The sequence below is a fragment of the Protopterus annectens genome, chromosome 3.part1 (genome assembly GCF_019279795.1).
Source record: "Protopterus annectens isolate FY-2018-M chromosome 3.part1, PAN1.0, whole genome shotgun sequence".
Taxonomy (NCBI): Eukaryota; Metazoa; Chordata; order Ceratodontiformes; family Protopteridae; genus Protopterus; species Protopterus annectens.
The window spans coordinates 477,635,961-477,658,108 of record NC_056732.1 but is presented as its reverse complement, the minus strand read 5'-3'; the positions used below and the strand labels follow the sequence as shown (position 1 = coordinate 477,658,108).

Here is a 22,148-nt window from a genome sequence, read left to right as displayed (position 1 = left end):
GCCGATAAGGACTTCGGCTCCGAAGGGGAAGAGTCTGAGCCGGTAATCCTTATCGGCTCCAATATCAGTGGAGCCGATGAGGGTGACCCGCCTCTCGATGCTCCAGACCTCGGCTCCGAAACCAGAGGGGTCGAGGCTGGAGGCATCGAGGCAGACCGTTCCGACCTCGGCTCCGAAGTCCGTGGAGCCGATGGAGAAGTCTGCTTAGATTTTTTTGAGATCGGTTTCGACTGACTGGTCGGAGCCGACACTTTCTTCTTTTTTGAAGGAGACGGAGAGGAAGATAAAGCCTCCTCGAAGGAAGGCTTGATTAGTCCCTTGAGGATTCATTTGTTCTTCCTCTCCTGGAGGACTCTAGAAGAGAACGCGTGGCACACACTACACGACTCTTGTAGGTGCTTAGCACCTAAGCAATAGACGCACGAGGAGTGGTCGTTCGTTATGGACATTTTAAAACCACACCTCGTGCATTTCTTAAACCCGGAGGGTTTGTATTCTTTAGACATAACTGCTTTACCACAGAACCTATCTAAGTGAAAAACACTAACTTAATTAAAGATAAAGTTAAAACCAACAACTTTAACAAATTTATATATATATATATATATATATATATATATATATATATATATATATTTTTTTTTTTTAACTAAAAAGAGAGTCAAGACCCTCTAACTTAAACGGGTACTTGACCCAAGAAAGAAACACAAACAGCAAAGCAACAGGGGAAGGCCCCTCTAACTCAAACGAATTTTCCAACAGAAATTCACCAATCACACTAATATAACAACAATAGCTGTTAAAACAGCTTTTGGGTTCAAAGTAAGGAAATTTGTGACAGGAAAAAGCCTAAATAAATAGTACTTAGCCCAGCCAAGTTGAGACCACGTCTAAGCTTGTTAGCGGCAAACGAGATCTGGGGGATTAGTGGTGGTGCATCCTGGGATAAAGATAGCTCAGCCAATAAGAGGCCTCGCTCTATAGCATAAGCGTGCCGAGTCGGAGCCGAGGGATCGGCTCCGAACCCATCAGTACAGAATGTAGGCGAGATAGCATCACATAACATCTATCTTTTTTCAAACTACTGGGACAAATATAACCCCCTTCTTTCGAACACTCAGAAAATCTCGGCCATAAAAAATACTATAGACTTTTCCCCCTTTAAAAAACTCTTCTACACACAATTAATAATCAACAATAATGCTTATTACACCCCGGCTAGACTAGCTAAATTCGACTCAAAGAAGTCTCCATCCTGTCCCTGTTGCTCATCTCCATATGCAGACCTAATGCATGTTTTATGGTCCTGCAATTACACACAGACAAACTTTGGACATCGCTAAAAATCCGCCTTCAAAAAATGGGCTACCATAAGTTGACCCTTTCTTGGGAATTAGCCATCCTTCATATCCCTACATGTGTTCTTCCTAAATTTGACACACATGTTCTGGACTTCCTATGTTCACTCATGAAATTATATATCTCTAAAAATTGGCTGGACCGCACTAAACTCTGTTGGAACAACTTCAAGTCAATGGCTCTTTCATACATTGCTGCACAAAAATTCATTATAAAAAGTCCAAAGAGGAATGCTCTCTGTACAAAAGTCTGGGAAAAGATCAATGCCCTCATTCTCATCAATACTAAAATCAGACCTTCCATTCGCAAATGCGGAGACCTATTTATTGCTCTCTAATTAGTGCTTTATTATTTTTCTCTTTGGGTAGCATACTGGGTTAGCAGACTATGTGTTTTTTTTTTTTTTTTGTACATAGTTACATTTGAGCTTGCCAGTCTCTACTGCATACTATGTTAACTTCATACGCACAGCTTGTATTGTTTTATTTTTGTTATAACTTGGTTGGATACTCATCATTTGTTTGATACCTCCTTTTGTAAAAAGAGAAAATAAAATAAAAAGTTTTTTGAAAAAAAAAAACAAACTTTACCATCCTCTTTCACATACTCCCTTAACCACAGCAACATAACAAGTACCTCCAACTATATACTACCAAAATATCACAGAGCAACCCACATTATGTACTTCAATACCAAAAAAACTTTGAATAATCTCTATAAACTCCCAAAAGCTATACACTACCCCCAGCAGCACCCCCAACTAGACGGTGATATTCATCCTAATCCTGGCCCCAACACTGACCACACCAATATCCTTGACAAATTAACAGTGCCTATGGTTTCTACAATAACAAAACCATCTAGTTCCCTCTTGATAGCTCACCTTAACATTAGAAGTATCAACAATAAAATTTCCCACCTACATGCTCTCCTTGAAATCCACAAATCTGACATTCTATGTATTACAGAAACTTGGCTAAAACCATCCACTCTAGACCAGGAAATTACCCCTCCTGGCTATAACATCCTTAGAAGTGACCGTAAAATCAAAAAAGGTGGAGGTATAGCCATTCTATATAAATCTAACCTCCAAATTTCACCCTTTAACATACCTCAATTATTAGATACCAAATCTGAACACTTATCTATCAAACTCCTAATTAATAACTCCAAATCTATCTATCTAATTTGCATGTATCTCCCCCAGGTAATAATACCAACACTCTAGAAAACCTACTTAGTAACCTCTCCACCCAACTACCCCGAGAGACAATTGTACTAGGTGACTTTAACATCAACTGGTCCACTTGCAGTTCTTCCAACCCTAACAACCACATAAACCTCTTCGGATTCTCACAGTTAATAACAACTCCTACTAGAATCCATAAACCTAGCAGTAAAGAAACTACTCTAGACTGGATCCTTATTGATAGCCACCATGAAACTTACACTCCAGGAACCCTTCCTGACGATATCAGTGACCATATGCTTACCTATATCATTAGACAAAAAAATCCACATTCCAAATACTCACAATATCAAAACCTCCCGCTTAAAAAAATTATTCAATCCAGACAACTTCCTAAATGAATTACAAGCATGTGACTGGTCACCACTAACCCATCTTGAACTTGATGAGGCTGTCACCTACTTTAATACTAACTTTCTTAAAATCCTTGACTACCATGCACCATATCGCTCCACTAGAATAAGAACCAAATCTGCACCATGGCTCACAAAACAAACCAGGCAAAAGATACTCCTCAAAAATAAAATCTGGGCTAAATGGAGAGCTACCAAATGTCCAACAGATCACCTCCTCTTTAAACAGCTAAGAAATGCCACCAAAAAGGATATTCTTAGAGACAAAAAAGACTACTACCTTCACCTACAACAAACCAGTCATCAAACACCTCAAAAATTATGGTCAGGAATAAACAAACTTCTTCAGCCAGGTCACCCTACTACTCCAGACCCAGCTGGTTTCAACGATAAAAACTCCAACCTAATCCCTGATGCCTTTAATTGCTGCTTCACAGAAGCCATTCAAACCCTAGCCAATTCCTTACCACCCTTCACTGCTTCACCACTAAAGAACTCCATAACCTCATCTCCTACCTTTCAAATCCAACCTGTACCTACATCTCTCATCTGTAAGCTACTTCTGACCATCTCCCATCTGAATACCTCCAAATTGCTGCAAAAGCCATAGACTTCCCCCTCGCTATCCTTATTAACAGAACTATCTCAGAAGGCAAAATCCCTACTTTATGGAAAGTATCCCACATCATCCCTCTACATAAAGGTGGACCTTCTAAAGAGCTTTCGAACTTTCACCTTATTGCTTTACTCTCCCCATTAGCTAAGATAATGGAAAAATGTATTCACAAACAACTACTTAACCACTTACTACAAAATAATCTACTAGCAAACTGCCAACATGGCTTTAGACCATTCCATAGCACATCGACTGCACTCTTATCCTTTACTGACTCTATAAACAAAAACCGGAACAACAACTCTCTTTCCTCTGCACTATTTATTTACCTGTCAAAAGCCTTTGATATGGTTAACCATAACTTACTTCTAGAGAAACTAAAAGCCCATTCTCTTGATCCTCACGCTACACAATGGTTCAGGTCTTATCTGGAAAACAGACAGCAAGCAGTTGGTACAAGTAGGTTTCTCAGTTAATGGTGGGGTAGTTGAAATTGCCCATTATTAGGGTGTTGGGTTGTGCCCTAATATTTTCCAGAGAATCAAGAAATGAAGAGTGGGAATCCTGGGGCATGGTGGAGGATCTGTAGCAAGCTACAATTTGGATTGTGGTCTTGCCAAGAGTTAGTTTCACTTGGATAATCTTGGATGCATTATGCTGAGCAACTAGCCTGGAGGTGTGCATATCCTTAATGAATATGGACACGCCTCCGCCTTTAGTGTTTCGGTCCAGGTTAGGTGGCCAAATGGTGTGGTATGAGTTATAGCCTGGTAATGCAGGGGTGCTCACTGGAGCCTCGAACCAGGTCTCTGTCACTGCACAGATGTCAATGTTATCCATTTTAATGAGTGCCTCGAGTGAATGCATTTTGAGGTTTAGACTTCTAGCATTACCCTCAGATTTTGTCTTGCTTGTACCTGTTACGGTTGTGAATTTGTCATTTGAACCTAGCCTAAAATTTGAAGAGAAGTATGCCATGACACTCTCAGAGTTTACCTTGCAAAACATTGTGACAATTACAACATAACGCAAGTACTTTGACCTGCATTGCTTAACACTTTTGATGGATGCCTCACTACATTGGCCAGCGGACTGAGAGAAAATCAAAATTTCTATGTTTCCTGTCTTGTATGTATGCCTTGCACATTTATGTTGGTGTATGAAATTCAATTATAACCCAGGTATCTATGCATGTAAAGAGTCATATGAATAGTCACCCATTAACATACTGATATAATGAAGATGTAGTGAGATGACAATCCAGTGGAAAATAGAAAAGCCATATGCAAAATATCTCAGCAAGGCAGCATAGTCTTTGGGTGACCCAACATCAAATGTTTGGAATACAACACACTAGAAATACTGTACAATCATAAACACAATGACAGTCTGTGACATATGAAAACACAGTTTATGTCCTGCAAACATTACTGTAAGTCTATTAATGCAGCACTGCCCTACATACATTCATCAGCAGTCACTATGTATGACCTTGCAAAACACACGCAGTATGATGATGATTGCTGATTATGTAAAAGACAGTTGAAAATGTTGGAGACCTGCCTCTGTGCACAAGTATCCCTAAACACAGAATATAAGTGTGTTTTAACAAAACCAAAGGTGTTGTAGGCAGAAGTGACACCCATGTTGAACTGAAGGGCATACCACACATAGTCATCCAACAGTGTTAATATACTGACACAGCAAACACCCATGCAGTATGCGAACAGACAGGCAATGCATAACATATCAGTCACAGAGAACCACATCAACATATAAAAGAGTACCAATACCTGCATTACAAACAGCAAGTAAAGCACCATTAACTTATAGGTAAAACATCACAGTCAAACACACTGTAACAGTTACATATAAATGACTCATCTAGGTTGTGACATGCAATTCAAAAAAAAAAGTTATGTACTCACCATAGCATTCCATCTCTGTCTATTTTCATTCTTCCTCAACCTACTGTGATCAGATCTGAATCTCGGATCCGACTGCGACATTTTTTACAGCTCGTGGCCTCTAGAACTCTTGAGTTCCTCCCTTATCATTAATACACTCTCCCCTAACATGCGTCAGATCTTGTTTGCTGGCTTATACTTTTAGATGAAAAAAATGTTGTATATTGATAAGTGGAACCAATATCTGAAGCTTAACAAAAGGGACACTGATCCTTTATAATCTTCTCGCTCTTCCAGAAGTTAATAGCTAAACAGGTACGGGGCTGGCGGGAGAGGAGCTGAGGAAGAATGAAAATGGACAACACAGATGGAACATTATGGTGAGTACACAAAAAGAAGTTATGTACTTACCATAACGTTCCGTCTGAGTAGTTATACTTCATTTTTCTGCAACCTGTGGGTATTCGGATCCATATCGGATCCGAGCCGGCAACTTATTTTCTAGCATCTGCTCCAAGCTCCAGGCTCCTCCCCTACCCATAATACACCACCATCTCCGATCTTCCCTCAGATCGAGTTTGCTGCAACTATACACTTTAGCAACTCAACAAAATAAACCTAACATGTTTATTCACATGAAAAGGTCAGGGGGCGGGTGGGAAGGTTGCAGAAAAATTAAGTATAACTACTCAGATGGAACGTTATGGTAAGTACACAACTTCATTATCTGAAGTAGTTAACTTTATTTTTATCTGCAACCTGTGGGACAGAGTCCCCAGCTACTCAACAAATCCTGAAAGGCCCTCATGGAAGAATATTCCTGAGCACCGCAGAGCCAAAGGATGCTCTCTCTCTGGAAATCAGATCTAATATGTAATGGGAGATGAAAGAATATGTAATGGGAGATGAAAGTATGTGAATTTGCCCAAGTTGCTGCTGCACAAATGTCATCCAAAGGAACCTTAGAGCAAAAGGCAGCGGAAGTCACCATGGACCTAGTAGAGTGAACTTTAATCAGACCAGGTGGAGAGAAACCCTTGGCTTTGTAAATATGTAAAATGCAAAGAGTGAGCCATCTGGCTAAAGAAACCTTGGAAATGGCCTTTCCCAAAACGAGGTTTAGAAAATGAGACAAATAATTCATCAGACATACGGAAGGGTTGTGTTCTATGAAGGTAGAAACAAAGTTGTCTATGAACATCTAACAAATGAAGTTTATATTCACCTTTGTTCTGAAAATTTGGAAAGAAAACAGGTAGATTAATTGTTTGGTATATGTTTGATTGAGATGCCACTTTGGGTAGAAAATAAGGATTTGTATGGAGAGAGAACCTGTCCTTATGGAAGACCAAATAAGGAGGTATGGCAGACAAAGCCTGAAGCTCAGAGACCCTCCTAGCTGACGTAATAGCCACTAGGAAGGCTGCCTTCCAAAATAAAAACTTTAAATCCACTGATGCTGCAGGTTCAAAAGGAGGAGTTACTAGTGACTGGAGAACCAAAGTGAGGTCCCAAGGAGGAACCAAATTTTTGATGGGAGGACGCAAAAGAAAAGTGCCTTTTAGAAAGGCTTTACACAGCCTAGAAAAGGCCAAGGCAATCTTATTTTCACCGACATGAAAATTCAAAATGGCTGCCAGCTGTACTTTCACTGTGGAAGAACTAGCTCTTTGCTGAAATATACTGGTCAAGAAATCCAACACCACTGGCACAGGGGCTGTAAAAGGATCCAGGTTTCTCTGAGAGGGTCAGAGGGTAAGATCTGGTTCCCCCTTGCTTGTTGATATACCAGACAACCGACATGTTGTCTGACTGAATTGTAACCGTACCCAGAGGAAGGACAGTGTGGAAGGCTTTCAATGCTAAGAGAGAAACGTCTCCACTTACTGTGATAAACTTTCCTAGTGGAATCTTTAAGAGAAGCCACTAGTATAGATTTAACATGGGGATGAAAGACCGGGAGTCCTGGCAATCAAGGGAACTGGAGCAGCCAAGCTGTCAGCTAGAGACTGTCCAGATTGGGAGGGTAGGCACCCGAAGGATGAGAGATTAGATCCAAGCAGGGATCCAGAATCCATGGAGGAGCTAGAAGATGAGACCAAAGGAAGGGGAACCAAACATGACGAGGCCAGAATGGGGCAATGAGGATCACTTTGCACCCTAGTCAGCAAGCTTTCTGAAGAAACTTCGGAATGAGTGATAACACTGGGTAAGCATACAGTAACCCGGGGGGCCAAACATGGACTAGAGCGTCTCTGGGGACATCCCCTGGTGAGGGAATCAGAGCAAAGAACTTGCTGCACTTCACGTTGGAAGGAGATGCGAAGAGATTGCACTAAGGCTGCTCCCATGCAAGAAATATCTCCTCCGCTGCTGACTATTTCAAAAGACCACTCGTACGGCATCAGAATAGCCTGACTCAATCTGTCCACTAAAATGTTGTAGCGTCCCGGGATGTGTGTTGCAATCAGAAACCAACCAGTAAACATCACCCCTCCCACACTCTCATGGCCTCACGACACAGATGGTACAAACTGGTTCCTCCCTGCTTGTTGATATACCAGACAACCGACATGTTGTTTGACTGAATTGCAACCATACCCAGAGGAAGGACAGTGTGGAAGGCTTGCAATGCTAAAAGCACTGGCCTCATCTCGAGTACATTTATGTGCAACTTGGTCTCTATCTGGGACCACGTGCCTTGGACTGTCCTTCCCGAACAGTGTCCCCCCCTACCCGAGTTGGGAGGCATCTGTGGTCACTGTAGCTTGGGTTGGAGATGACATGAAAAGGTATCCCCCGCTGCAACATCTGGTGAATGAAACCACCAAAGGAGAGACATCCTGCAGGTGTGACTGATCCTTATCGGAAAATCCATGGGCAGGTCTAGCCAAGACCATTGGACAGCTAGGGTCCATTGAAGGTCCCGCATGTGAAGGTGTGCACAGGGGAGAATAGAGATCGCGGCAGCCATGGAGCTCGGGGCCTGGAGAATATCGCTTGCCTTTGGAAATTTGAGGTCCATGATTAGAGCAATGTCGTACCTGAGGTTTAAGATCCTGTCTGGCATTAAGAAGATTTTTAGTTGCAAAGTGTCTAGCCATGCCCCGATAAAATCTAGAACTTGTACTGGTTGCAAAAGGATTTGTGAACACTGACTGTAATCCCCAGCCGATCTGCCAAAAGAAGAAAATAGTCTCGGGCCAGACAAAGAAGACGCTTGGTGGATGCAGCAAAGAACCAGTCGTCCAGGTAAGGAAATACCTGAATTCCCTGAAGTCTCAGGTGAGCTGCTACTACTGCCATTACCTTGGTAAACACACTGAGGGCTGTGATGAGACCAAAGGGCAGAGCTCTGAACTGGAAGTGACTGGCTCCCAGTCGGAAATGAAGAAACCCCCTGGAGCTTCTGTGGACCTTGATATGGTAGTAAGCATCCTGGAGGTCTAACGAGCACATCCAGTCGCACTCTCGGAGATAAGGTAAAATGGACTGTAGGGTGACCATCCAGAACTTTTGTTTGGTGACAGACAGGTTCAAAGTTGACACGTCTAAAATGGGCCTGAGGTCCCCCGTCTTTTTTGGCACTAAAAAGAACCTGGAGTAAATGCCTAATCCAGACTGGTCAAGGGGGACAGGTTTGATGGCTCGCTTGTGAAGCAGCTTTGAAACCTCTAGAGCTGCGGCCTCCCTGTGAGCGGGTAGGACATCCAGGAGGCGTCTTCTAGCACTTGGTGGGGCAACAAATGGGATAGTGTAGCCTCTGGATATAATTTGTAGCACCCAACGATTTGCAGTTATGGACTCCCATGTCGCTGGGTACAAGGACAATCTCCCCCGACTGCCTCCAGAGTAGGACAGTCAGGCAACCCCTCAAAGCTTCTGCATGAGCCTGTCAGAAAAAGGATCCCTAGACTCGAAATTCCTGGAACCCCCTCTACCTCTGGGTCGGCGTTGATCCTGTTCCCCTCTACCTCTGGAGGATGAGTTGTCCTGAAACTCCTGGGAAAACTGAGATTTCCAGAACTACATCTTCTTTTGCCCTCTTTGGTTCCTAGAAAAGGACCGCTGAGGGTTAGAGAAGCGGATCCCGATGGCAGACAAAGTCTTTCCATCTTTTTTGCTAAGGACAAGAGTGTCACGTACTGTCTTTCCGAAAAGGGAGGAACCATCATAGGGAGCATTAGTAAATGACGCCTTGAAAGGGTCTGCAAAATGACACAACCTGAGCCAGGTGTGTCGCCTCATGGCTACGCCTGTCCCAGCTACCCTAGCTGCTCCTTCCGTGGCGTGGGAAAGGAGGCGCATGGACATGTTTGATACAGACTTCAGAGTCGACATTTTCGCAGAGAACAGCTGTTTGTCCTGTGGTGATAAAGACTCTGGGGGTGACTCAGCGAATTCTGAGACAAGGTCTCACTGCAGCCATATAACAACATGTGCCAAATAGTTCAGCGCACGGATGGAAAAGGTCGCTGATGAATAAACTTCCCAAACCTATCCACCGACCTGGACTCCTTGTCCAGAGGGTGGACTGATGAACTCTCTTGCGCCAGTTCCTTCTTGGTGGCTGCTGCGACCACCATAGTGTCAATGGGGGCTCTTTTAGACCAAGGTTGTCTGTCCATGGGAGGAGAAAGAATCTTGTCAGGGCGTTTGGGGATTGGCTCTACTGTGTTAGGCTCCTTCCATGCACATGTGGTGATAATGTCCACCAAGGGGTCCACTGGCAGGGACACCCAGGAAGTAGATGGGCCCGTGCCAAAAGCCGCCAGGAACACGGACTCATCCATATAAGGTTTTGGGGCTGACCAACCTCCCCTCTAGCACAGGATCTCCATGATGTCTCTGAAGGAGACATCCTCGGGAGGTGACCGGGGGAACCTTCTCCTTCATCTAAATCCGTGTCTGTAGTTGGGACTCAGGGGAGTCCAAGTGCCTCCTTTTGGACTTACGCTTATGGGGGCCTTCTTCAGTGGGACTCACTGAAGAAGACTCGTGAGCCACGGGGGATTCCTCAAGGGGAATAACATGGGGCTCCTCTGGCACGAGCTGTCCCTGAGACAGGTTGAAGGGAGTCATCGCCAAATCCAGTGGAATCTGAGTGGAATCAGAGAAGATGGGCTGAGGTCTCAATCCCTGGGAGAGACCTTCACTTCCAAAGCCGAAGGAGAGCACACCTCCTTGGCACCCAGCAAGGAAGAAGCTCTCCCCAGGTCCGAAGTGGGGATCAGAGCCGTAGCGAGAGTAGCCTAATCTCCAAGGGAAAGGTTCGGATCCAAAAAGGTCAGAGCCGAAGATGGATCCATTCCCTCGGGCCCGGTTCCCTGTCCACTGCTCCGAGAGTTGCCCGGATCCGAACTAGCCAGATCCGAGGAACTCAAGGTAACAGCCGGAGATGAGGTTGGAGGAACCGTCGGTGCCGAGCTACCAGCTCCAAAGAGTCTCAGATCCAAAAACCCCAAGCAGCCACACGGATCGGGGAAGGAGAAATGGGACGGAAGAAGGGCATAGAGTCCCCCCTCCAAAGGGAGAGGGGCCTGACAATACTCCCATCTGTATTTGGGTCTGAATAAATCCCGCATCATGCTGTCCATGTCCAAGTCCAATAGGCTCCGAGTCGATCCCAAAGAGGCGACCGACTCGGATCTGGTTGGTCTGCGAAGCAAGGGTGAGGAAGGCCTCTGATCTGAAGACTCCATCAGCTCTGGCGAGAAACGGGGTGAGCAGAGCCTAGGAGAAGCTGGCCTCAGAGTCTTTGATGGTGGACTAGAAAAGGGTTCCCTATCCGGAGACCTCTTGCAAGGCCTATCCCTCTTCCTCTCTTTGTCCTCCTTGCATCTTTTTTCTTTTTCCTCCCCCACACCAGCATGAGGGGGAGTTTGAGTCCCTGTCTGAGTGGGTGGTTTGGAGGGAGTACCAGAGACCGAGGCTGTGGCAGAATCCAGCATGGACGCAGGGAGAAGACCCTTGGCAACCAATTTGGCCTTCCTATCCCTGAGGGCCCTCGGGCTAAAGCCTGCACAAATTGTACACTGGACTGATAAATGAGGCACTCCCAGATTACACACAAAGTGTGACCATCAGCCGGTGAGAGTTTATGGCCACACTCTGTGCATTTTTTAAAGACTGACTTAGGCTGATCAGCCATAGCCCAAAACTAACTGCCACTACCCAAAGAGAAAGCACAACACACTAGCACACACTGAAGGGAAGTGGGCCTAGAAACTACTTTTAATAAAAAAAACTTTTTTTTTTTTGTTAAACTAGAACCGACGAACAGCGTACACTGAAAGGGGGGAGAGAGGGAAAACTAATGACCACTTTCACACAGAAAGGTAAAAATAAACACACTTACAATCCCTGAAGCTCAGAGCAAGGGAGACCACGATGCTCACTATGGCACAGCAAACGAGATCTGTGGGGAAGATAGGAGATGGTGGTGTATTATGGATAGGGGGAGGAGCTCGGAGCTCAGAGCAGATGCTAGAAAATAAGTTGCCAGCTCGGACCCGATATGGATCCGAATACCCACAAGTTACAGATAAAATGAAGTTAACTACTTCAGATCTTCTTTTTCTGATGCTGTCAATTTTTATTCATTCCTCAACAACTGGGACAGAGTCCCCAGCTACCTGTATTCCCAGGAGGACACGAAGGATATTCCTGAACACTGTTGAACCAAATGCTGCTCCTCCCCTCAAGACAATATACAATTTGTAATGAATAATAAAAGTAAGATGATTAGCCCAAATTGCAGCTGCACAGATATTGTCCATGGAAGCCCTGGATAAAACACTGATGGCGTTGCCATGAACCTAGTTGAATGGGCTTTCAAAGGTTTTTGATAAGGATAGGCCCAATTTGTTATAAACAAAGGATATACAGTCAGTCAACCATCTTAACTTTGAAACTGACTTGTAAAATTTAGATTCTGCAAGGGAAATAAACAATGTGTCTGTTTTTCTGAATGTTCTATGTAAATAAAAAAAAAATAATTGCCTATGAACATCCAGCAAATGTAGCATATATTCACCTTTGTTTGTGAAATTTAGAAAGAAAACTGGAAGATTAACACACTGATTGGTGTTGGATTATGACACTTCTTTAAGAAGAATGGAAGGATTATTTCGTAGTGTTAACCTCTCTCTATGAAATATTAGATAAGGAAGTCTAGAAGACAAAGCTTGAAGTTCTGAAAGTCTTTGAACAGAGGTAATGACTACCAAAAATATAGTTTTCCAAATTCAAAATTTTAATTCACATTTTTCTGCTGGTTCAAAAAGAAATTGAGTCAAAGCTTGTAACACTAAATTTAAATCCTACGGTGCAGTTGGATCTCTAAAAGGTGGTCTCAGAAGAAGGGTACCCCTTATAAAGACCTTAAAAAGTTTTGAGGAGCTAATGTAGAATTGTCGGTTCCTATATGAAAATGTAAAATGGCAGCTAGCTGCACTTTAACAGTTGATGAACTAGCCCCCTTCATTAAAGACTGAAGTTAAGAACTCAAGATCAGGTACTGATGCTGAAAAAGGGTCAATCTCTTTTTGCTGTGCCCAACTAACAACTCTTTTCCATTTACTTCTGTAAGTCTTTCTAGTGGAAGCCTTATGGGAAGGTGACAGTATATGATAGAGAGGGGAGGATACTCTAGGTTGCCTGGCTATCAGTGGAAGTAGAGAAACCATGTAGTCAACTTTAGGCCTACAATGTCCGGGTGAATCATGTATGTCGGGTGAGACAGGAGATCTGGAATTGGATCCAGAATCCATGGTGGGTTAATTAGATGAGGCCAAAGAAATGGGAACTAAATCTGAATTAGATGAGGCCAAAGAAAGGGGAACTAAACCTGACTAGGCCAATAAGGGGCGATGAGGATGACTCTGCTCTTCTATCAAGATGCTTTCTGAAGAAATTTGAGGACTAAGGGGGTTGGGGGATAAGCTTAGAGGAGTCCAGGGGGCCAATTGTGGAGGAGAGTGTCTATCAGTGATTCCCCCAGTGGGAGGATCAGAGCAAAGACATTTGTTGCCGAGGGGAGATGCAAAAAGGTCACAGCAAGGTTGGCCACACTGGTGGAATACCTTTTCCACAACTCTCATGTTGAGAGACCACTCGTGAGGTAACAAAATGGACCTGCTCAACTTGTCTACTATTATACTGGATTTCCCTGGAATGTGCATTGCTATCAGAAATTGATTGGATGAGATTGCCCATTGCCACACTCTGAGCTTCTAGACACAAGGGGTAAGATTTGATCCCTCCTTGTTTATTGTCCATCTGAACTACAATTGTCCCAAAAGGGAGACAGTCTTGAAAAGCCTGCAATACTAGGAGTACTGCTGTCATTTACAGAACACTGATATGCAAGTTGGCCTCTTCGGGGGACCATGTGCCTTGGACTGTCTTTCCCAAGAAGTCCCCCCTCACCCAATCTGGGAAACATTCATGGTCACTACAGCCTTGGGCTGAGGAAGAATGAAGACACAGTCTTGTAGAACCTGACCTGAGCGAATCCATCACCAGAGGCATTTTCTGCATGCCTGGGATATTCTGATCTGGGTGGACGCAGTGGTCCATTCTACACCAGCCTGAGTTGCTAATGTCCACTGAAAAATTGTCATATGATATCTTGCTAATGGTATCAGAACTACTGCAGCTGACACTGACCCCAAAGCTTGCAGACTCAATCGAGCTGATACAGAAGAATTCTGAATAATCTTTTTGACTTGAAATTGAGTAGTCTATACTCTTGGTAAAGAAAGGAAAGCTTTTACTGATACTATATTGAACAAGGCCCCTATGAACTCCAGCATCTGAGCTGGTTCTAGCTGAGATTTATTATGAATGATGTTAATCACAGACACACAGGTTAAAACAGCCCTCTCCAAAGCCAAAAACACAGCAACAATGGGACCAGACGGTGTCCCAGGCTGCGTCCTACACGAGCTCAAAGATGAACTAACCCCTCACCTAAACACACTGTTCAAACTCAGCCTCTCCACAGGCTACGTGCCCATAGAGTGGAGCACAGCAACGGTTATTCCACTCCACAAAGGTGGAACCACAACAGACCCCGGGAACGATCGTCCTATAAGCCTGACTAGCTTGGTCTGCAAGGCTATTGAGCACATCTTCATAGATCTCACTAACAGAAACAGTGAACCTCCAAAGACTGGACCCTACCCAGTTCGGCTTTGTTAAGGGCAGATCATGTCTCCTAAACCTGGTGGACTTCTTTGAGACAGTTACCAAGGCTATATACGAGGGAAAGGTGGTCCACACAGTCTCCCTAGACCTCGCAAAGGCCATCGACACCATTCCCCATTCTGGTATTATAGACAAGCTCACCAGCCTGAACATAAACCCCCTACGTCATGAGATGGGTTGCCAACTGGCTCATGGACAGAACCCACATGGTAAGAGGTGCAGGAGCTAGGTCTGACTCTAAACCAGTGACAAGTGGCGTTCCCCAGAGCTCAGTCCTAGGACCCCTCCTGTTCGGCATATACTTCTCAGAGGTACAGGCAAGCACAGGAGGTCTATAGCTAACCAAGTTCGCAGACAACTGCAAACTAGGGGCTATAATTGACTCTCCGGCTGACACAGACAGCCTCCAAAAGGGTCTCACTGAGACAGATACCTGGTGTCAAAACTATGGCCTCAAGCTAACTGCCAAAAAGTGCAGAGTCATTCCCTTTGGAAAAAACAAAGTACCCACAAACTACCACATAGGTGGTAGCCCCCTAAATACAGAAGACGTAATAAGGGATCTGAGGACTCAAGTAGATAGCAATCTCCCCTTTGATAACCACATTGCCAAAGTGGTTAGAAAATCCTTCTATGTGGCCCACCTAATCACAAAAGGGTTTGCATCCAGATAAAAACAGGTCATTGTGCCCCTCTATGCATCACTCATCAGACCCATCATAGAGTACAACGCCCCATTTGGGTTGTACCTTACAGGACACCTGCAACAGCTGGAAAGACCACAGAAGTACCTCACAAGAGGATCAATGGCCTCAAACAGATGCCCTATGAAGCTCGACTGAAGAAATTCCAGCTGTACTCGGTTGCATACAGCCTACTCAGAGGTGAACTATGCCTGACATACAAGGCCATATCCAACCCAGAATTGATGGACATGCTCCACCAAAAGAAAACCATATCCCCTTGAGCCACACGCTCTAGGGATCTAAACCTCACCACAACAATAAATAGGACATGCTGGAGGGATAGATTCCTGTCCCAGAGACTTCCCATGCTCTGAAACAAGATTCCAGTCTACATTAGGCAGAGCTCCTTGCAAACACCCTTCAAGCGAAACCTTGACGAGTGGATGGGAAATAGAAAGTTTACCCCGGGGATCACTTAAATAGCTCTGCTGGACAGAGACACAGGGAACTAATCTAAGGGGGTGGCGAAAGCCAACACAATTCTGGCTAGGCTTATAAATGCCTTCGGGCAGATAGCCTAGTACCTGCCTATGAACCTAAGAGCAAATCTGAAGTACATAGTTTTCAGTTTTTATAAGAACATGCCTGGTCGTAGCAGTTATGAGCCAGTCACCAAATATGGAAACACCCCGAATCCCTGCAGTCTCAAGTGAGATGCTACTACTGCCATGCATTTCATAAACACCTCAGTGGCTGTGGTGAGACCAAAGGGCAGAGCTATGAACTGATAATGATTGGCTCCCAGCCAGAAGCATGGTATCTTCTGGATCACTTGTTCATTTTTATGTGATACTATGCAACCTGAAGATCTATTGAGCACACACAGTTGTCCTTGTGCAGGAAAGGTAAAATGGACTGAATCATGATCATTCGGAACTTTGTACACCGAACCAATTTTTTCAAATTGCTGATATCTAAAATTGATCTTCAGTCCCCTGTTTTCTTTGGCACTAAAAATAATCTTGAATAAATTCTGGATTCTATCTGGTCTGGGAGGGACCTTTTTGATGACCTTTTTCTAGCAGCTTTTTTTTTTATTTCTAGAGCTGCTGCCTTTCTCTGATGGGCTGGAACACTGGGAATTTTGTTTATTGTTAAGGGAAGGGGAAGGAAAAGGGGAATTATATAACCTCTGGAAATCATCATCTGCACTCGTGTATCTTCTGTAATGTTAACTAGGCTGTCTGGTGCAGAGATAGATTACCCCTGACTGCCTCCAGAGGTGGACAATTGGGCCTCTTTTAAAGACTGCTGATAGGGTCTGTCACAAAAAGAATCTCCTCTGGACCCCTGGTTCTGCAGGCCTCCTCTGCCACATAGGTGGCACCTTTGAGTCCCCCCCCTCTACTGCTGGGGGAACTACCTCCATGTGGATCTTGGAAAGGACACTGGGACTTCCTGAATCACGTCTCTCAACCACCTTGTTGATTTCTAGAGAAGATTCTTTGAGGGGTCAAAAAATGTACACCCACTGCAGAGAGGGTCTTTCCATTCTGCTCACACCTGGAGACTGTGTCCTTCACCTAAAGGCCAAACAATGAACTGCTGTCAAAGAGGCATTGACAAATGAGGAACTGAAGGGCTCCACAAAAACAACACAAGAGCATCCAGGCATGCTTCCTAATAGAAATACCTGAACCCGCCACCCTTCAGGTACCTTCAGCTTCATGTGAAATAAGCCTCATGGATGAATTCCTGATGGACTATAGGGTAGCAAACTGTGAGGCAACAGAGCTTTGTTCCACAGAAGTATTGGTCCCTGAGATGGTTTTGGAGAATAATACAATCTAGTGAAATGCGCCAGATAATTCAGTGACCTGAATGCAAATGTTGCTGAAGCATGTACACACTTTCCAAATCTGTCCAACACTCTAGACTCTCTGTTAGGGGGATAGACAGATGAACTCTGCTCCGCAAGTTCTTTCTTCATGGCTGCAGACAAAACCATGGCATCTACTGGTACTCCCTTCCTCCAAAACTCTCTTACTTTAGGTGGAGCCAGTATCCTGTCTGGTCTCTTGGGGGATCGGCTCAACAGCATAGGGCTCCTTCCACATCCACCTAAAGATCAAATCAATGAGCTTATCAAAAAAAAAATCAATGAGCTCATTGGCAGGTGGAGTCACCCAGGAGGTACATGGGCCAGACCCAAAGGTTTCCAGGAATACTGATTCCTCTTGGGAAGGGTTAATCGGTAAACCAACCACCCCTTTGTTTGAGGATCTCTAGAATGTATCCAAAGGAGATGTCATCAGGTAGTGATCTTGAGGACCCTTCCCCTTCATCAAAATCAGCATCTTCAGTGACCGACTCTTGAGTCTAGGTGCCCCCTCTTGCACTTTCTCTTCCTAGGGATTTCAGTGAGATGTTCCAGAGAAGTAAATGAAGAAATGAGAATACCCTGCTGGGTAGCCTGCAGACTTGAGTTGGCTGCACTGCGGAGTAGAGTGATGAGGCTAAAGGCACATAGACATATGGGAATCCAGAAGGGAGATCCAAGGATGAATGAACCATCTGTCCTGAAGAAGCAGAAAACACTCTTTACACAGCCTTGAGCGCAGAGCACCCTGGGGAAAAGGAGGCCGATGGAGCCAAAAAAAACAAGTTTCCAGACCACTGGCTTCTCCTGATCCGAGGAGAGTCCGCCCAAGGCTGAGGTTGGAGCAGAACTATCCAATGTCGAGCCTCCTAGGGGCAGAGACTGCTCCAACAACTTTGGAGTTTACTCTAATATCTCAGATCTGACAGGGATGCTTCAGCTCAGACAGTCATCTGGCTGTGACATGCTCAAAGCCAGAGTACTCAAAGAATGCATCTGAGCTAAAGATACAGTGATCTTCGGATCCAACACAGTCCTGGAAAACTCGGATCCAAGGGCTCTGAAACCAAGGCTCAGATGGGAGAAGGAGCCAAGGCAGGTGGAATGGTACTGGTAAAAGCTTCCTGACCCAAAGGGGTAGCAGCCGGAAGAACAACCATCTGAATCCGTGCCGACAGAAACTTCATCATTCTATTCATGTCAGCTTCCATCACGTTTCTACAAGAATGAAAGGATAAGGCTACAAGAGGGGAACCTGGAATGCCAGCGTCTCTCCAAAAAGGGTGACAGGACTCTAGAAGGCACTGGATCCAAGCAACATACATACCTCACTCGAGGTAAGGACTTTGGATCAGGCACCTATGGATCTGAGGATGTAGAGCAAACATTAGATAACAGCTGCTCAAAAGATCTGGACTTCGATCAGACTTATATGATCATAGGTAGTTACTAGGCTATTGGCCCTGAGGCACTTATAAGCCTAGCCAAGAATTTAGCCCATGTTCAAACAAGTCAGCACCCTATGCCACTTGTTTGATTTTTTTACGAGAAGGCTCCAACAATGGATCCAAGGAAGGGGTAGAAGACCCAGATGGATCCAATGGCCTCTTTCTGTTCTCAGATTTGCCAGATCTGGAGGGTTGAGCCCCAGATAATGCCTCTGAAAAGGTCAAAGGGAGAAGACCTTTCAGTATAAAAGTTTACTTTTTCTATCTACGATCGCCCTACAGTTGAAAGATTTACAGATAACACAATCCACTTTAAGGTGATCAAGGCACAAACAATACACACACCAATCATGTGCATCAGATAATGGGAGTTTGTGCCCCCATTTTTTTACATCCAGATGGCTTTTCCACCATTTTGGAGATTTTAAATTAGCTGAAGGACAAAGACCAGAAATGAACCATTTAACTTAGTTAACTTTTAAACTTAACTTTTAATTATTAACTTTAAACATGTTTTAATAAAAGAAAAAAAAAGAACTACCAACAATTGCATTAAAAGGGAAGGGAAGTACATACCAACAATCATAAAGAGAAATACAGTAAATAGTGTAGTAAGGGAGAATGTAAAGTGCTATAAGTATGAAGGAAAAAAAAATATTCAGACAATAAAAGCTATAATTTATCTGAAAATAACCGCTATTAATGCTTGGGAGCTCACAGTGACCACATTTGTATGTGAAAGCAGCAAATGACACATGAGGTATGTTAGAGGATAGAGTATTACTGTTAAGGGAGGATCATGAAAGTTCTAGTGGCCATGAACTGTAAAAAACTTCTGAGTCAGATCCGAGAGTCGGATCCGAACCCAACTGCCCAGGAATTAATGAAAATTGACAACATCAGATCATTATATTCGTCAAACATGGATTGCTGCCAACACATATGTAAACATATATTTATGTAATTCATACTTGTAATCATAGATATTATCTACTGTACTTACCTTAGATGGATAATGGGTATTCCTTCTTTACAAGTAGAATGCATGTCAATGCCAAAAAAGATCCTGTAACAATTATCACATCTATTTTAGTTACAAAATCTGATAAAGTAATCAACACACCTCTCTCTGTACTGCTCCTCCAGCATGTGTATCTGCTTGATGCACAGGACCTGATTCCTAGTAGTCTTCGTCACCTGCAAAAAGTACAAAATATGTATGAATGATGTAAGTATAACGTAACATTGATATACACTGCTCAACTCATGCTCTAACTTTTAAATTTAATATTACAGAATCTCCATACACAGTTCTGAATGTTTCACACACAGCTCTCCTACACAGATTGTAGCCCGATATTCAAACCTGCAATTCTCAGTTATGTTCACATTCTAATACTGACACATACCTACCTAGCTAATCCACCTTGCCTGGTACTGCATGGAGGAAATGCTGTGCATTTATGAAAATAAAATTGCAAGCATGAATGCACATCAGCACAATGGTCACACCACAAAAACGAACTGTACAATTTCATGCAGTATTTAATTTGATTTAAACTGTGTTGAAGGAATATTTAACTGAACTGGCAGTGTTAACTCTGCTCTTCAGTTAGTCCCACCCACCCTCCGTGTTTTTGTTTTGGTGTTAATCTTAGTGGCCTTGAAACTGCCCGCCCCTCAGCCTGCCTCTGGGCCCATCTCATTTGCTCACTCAACTGAGTGCAGTGAGATCATATTCTGATTTCAGGCACTCCTACTGTGTACAAAGAGAGCATCTGGGAAACAGACAAAAAAAATTAAGCTTATTTCCTGCCTTTCCTGTTAAGTGGTATAGACTATTTGTAGGCTTCTGAGCCACCAAGCCCTTCTGTGTTTGAGGGAAGCCTTCTAGCTTGTTTTTTCTTATAACTAGCCAGTTTTCTAGTTTCAGCACTCAAATCTGTTTCTTTGATCTCAGCACTTGTTCAGATTAAAAAAAAAAAATTTCATCTGCTTTTACTGTACTTGTGTTTCTACCTACTTCATTTTACTTTTGCATCATCTTAAAAATACTCAGTTGTATTTATTACTGCTTGGTGTAACTCATTCTAAGCCTTTTGGTTTAAACACTTGGGCTTCGGACCAGTTGTTTTGCACTGAGAGGGTTTGTGGTCTGCACTGTTGTGGCAGAACAGGTAGCTTACATCCTTCTAGGTTGGGAACTGCTGATTGAGGGCTCAGTGTCTGTTATTCTAAAAGTGTATTAATTCTGGTTTAAGCACTTGGGCTTTCAGGCCAGTTATTTTACATTAAGAGGGTTCGTGGTCTGCACTCTTGTGGGAGGAGAGGCTGGACTCTGCCCTTCTGAGCTGGGAATTTCTGGTTAAAGGCTTATAGTGCATGCATATCTGAACTGCTTCTTACTGAAGTTGGTGCCTTGTTTGCTGTGGCATAGACTGGATTCGGGCCTGCTGTATCTAGCTTTGTTTGTGTAACTTGAGCACTAATCCAGACATTCTCTAAAGTATTCAATTGTATTTATTACTGCTTGGTTGTAACTTGATTAAAGTGTAGCTATCATTCTAAGTCTTTTGGATTAAGCACTTGGGCTTCAGACCAGTTGTTTTACATTAGGAAGGTTTGTGGCAAGCACTGTGGTGGCAGGACAGGTAGCTTTCATCCTTCTAAGTTGGGAACTGCTGATTGAGAGCCCAGTGTCCAAGTGTATTAGTTCTGGTTTAAGCACTTGGGCTTCAGGCCAGTTATTTTACATTAAGAAGGTTTGTGGTCTGCACTCTTGTGGGAGAAGAGGCTGGACTCTGCCCTTCTGAGCTGGGAATTTCTGGTTAAAGGTTTATAGTGCCTGAATATTTGAACTGTATCTTACTGAAATTGGTACACCTTGTTTGCTGTAGCATAGACTAGATCCAGGCCTGCTGAATCTAGCTTTGTTTATATGCTTGTTGTTTCTTTGCTTGTTATTTCCCTGGAACGCTAATTCCACCTAATACGCTTCTCAGCTTCTGTGGATCACTAGTGATATCTGCATTGCTTACTGTACTTATTTCCTTGTTTCACTTGAAAGAAAGTTACTGTTTGTCGTTTTTGCATTTAGTTACTTGTAACACATTGCACTCAAGTTACCTGGCACTTGCTCACTAAAGCAATTATATAAGTCAGCACTAAAAATTCCCTCACTCCCCACTGGCCCTTGTTTTCAATTATTAAGGAATTCCCAATATTATTCTAGCATGTCCAAAGGTCAGTTGTCAATCTCCTCTCCGGTCCAGCTGGTGAATCTGGGAATCTTGAGGCAATGTTATAACTGCCTCATGTACACAGACAACCCTCTCCTCCTCCCACATAACACAAATACTTGCGAGAGATGCAGCTATTTAGCCAAACTGGAGGCTGAGCTCTCTCAACTCAGGACTGGCAAGACCAGACAGGAGGAGAAGG

General features: G+C 43.7%; 1 long non-coding RNA gene across 1 annotated transcript in view; it reads right to left on the bottom strand.

Annotated features, from left to right (window-relative positions):
- The window catches only part of LOC122798857, a 272,374-nt gene that overhangs the window by 209,466 nt on the left and 40,760 nt on the right, over positions 1 to 22,148 (bottom strand). Inside the window, exon 2 of the long non-coding RNA XR_006364314.1 lies at positions 19,831 to 19,904. This is a non-coding gene — a long non-coding RNA (uncharacterized LOC122798857). The remainder of the gene's footprint in view (positions 1 to 19,830; positions 19,905 to 22,148) is intronic.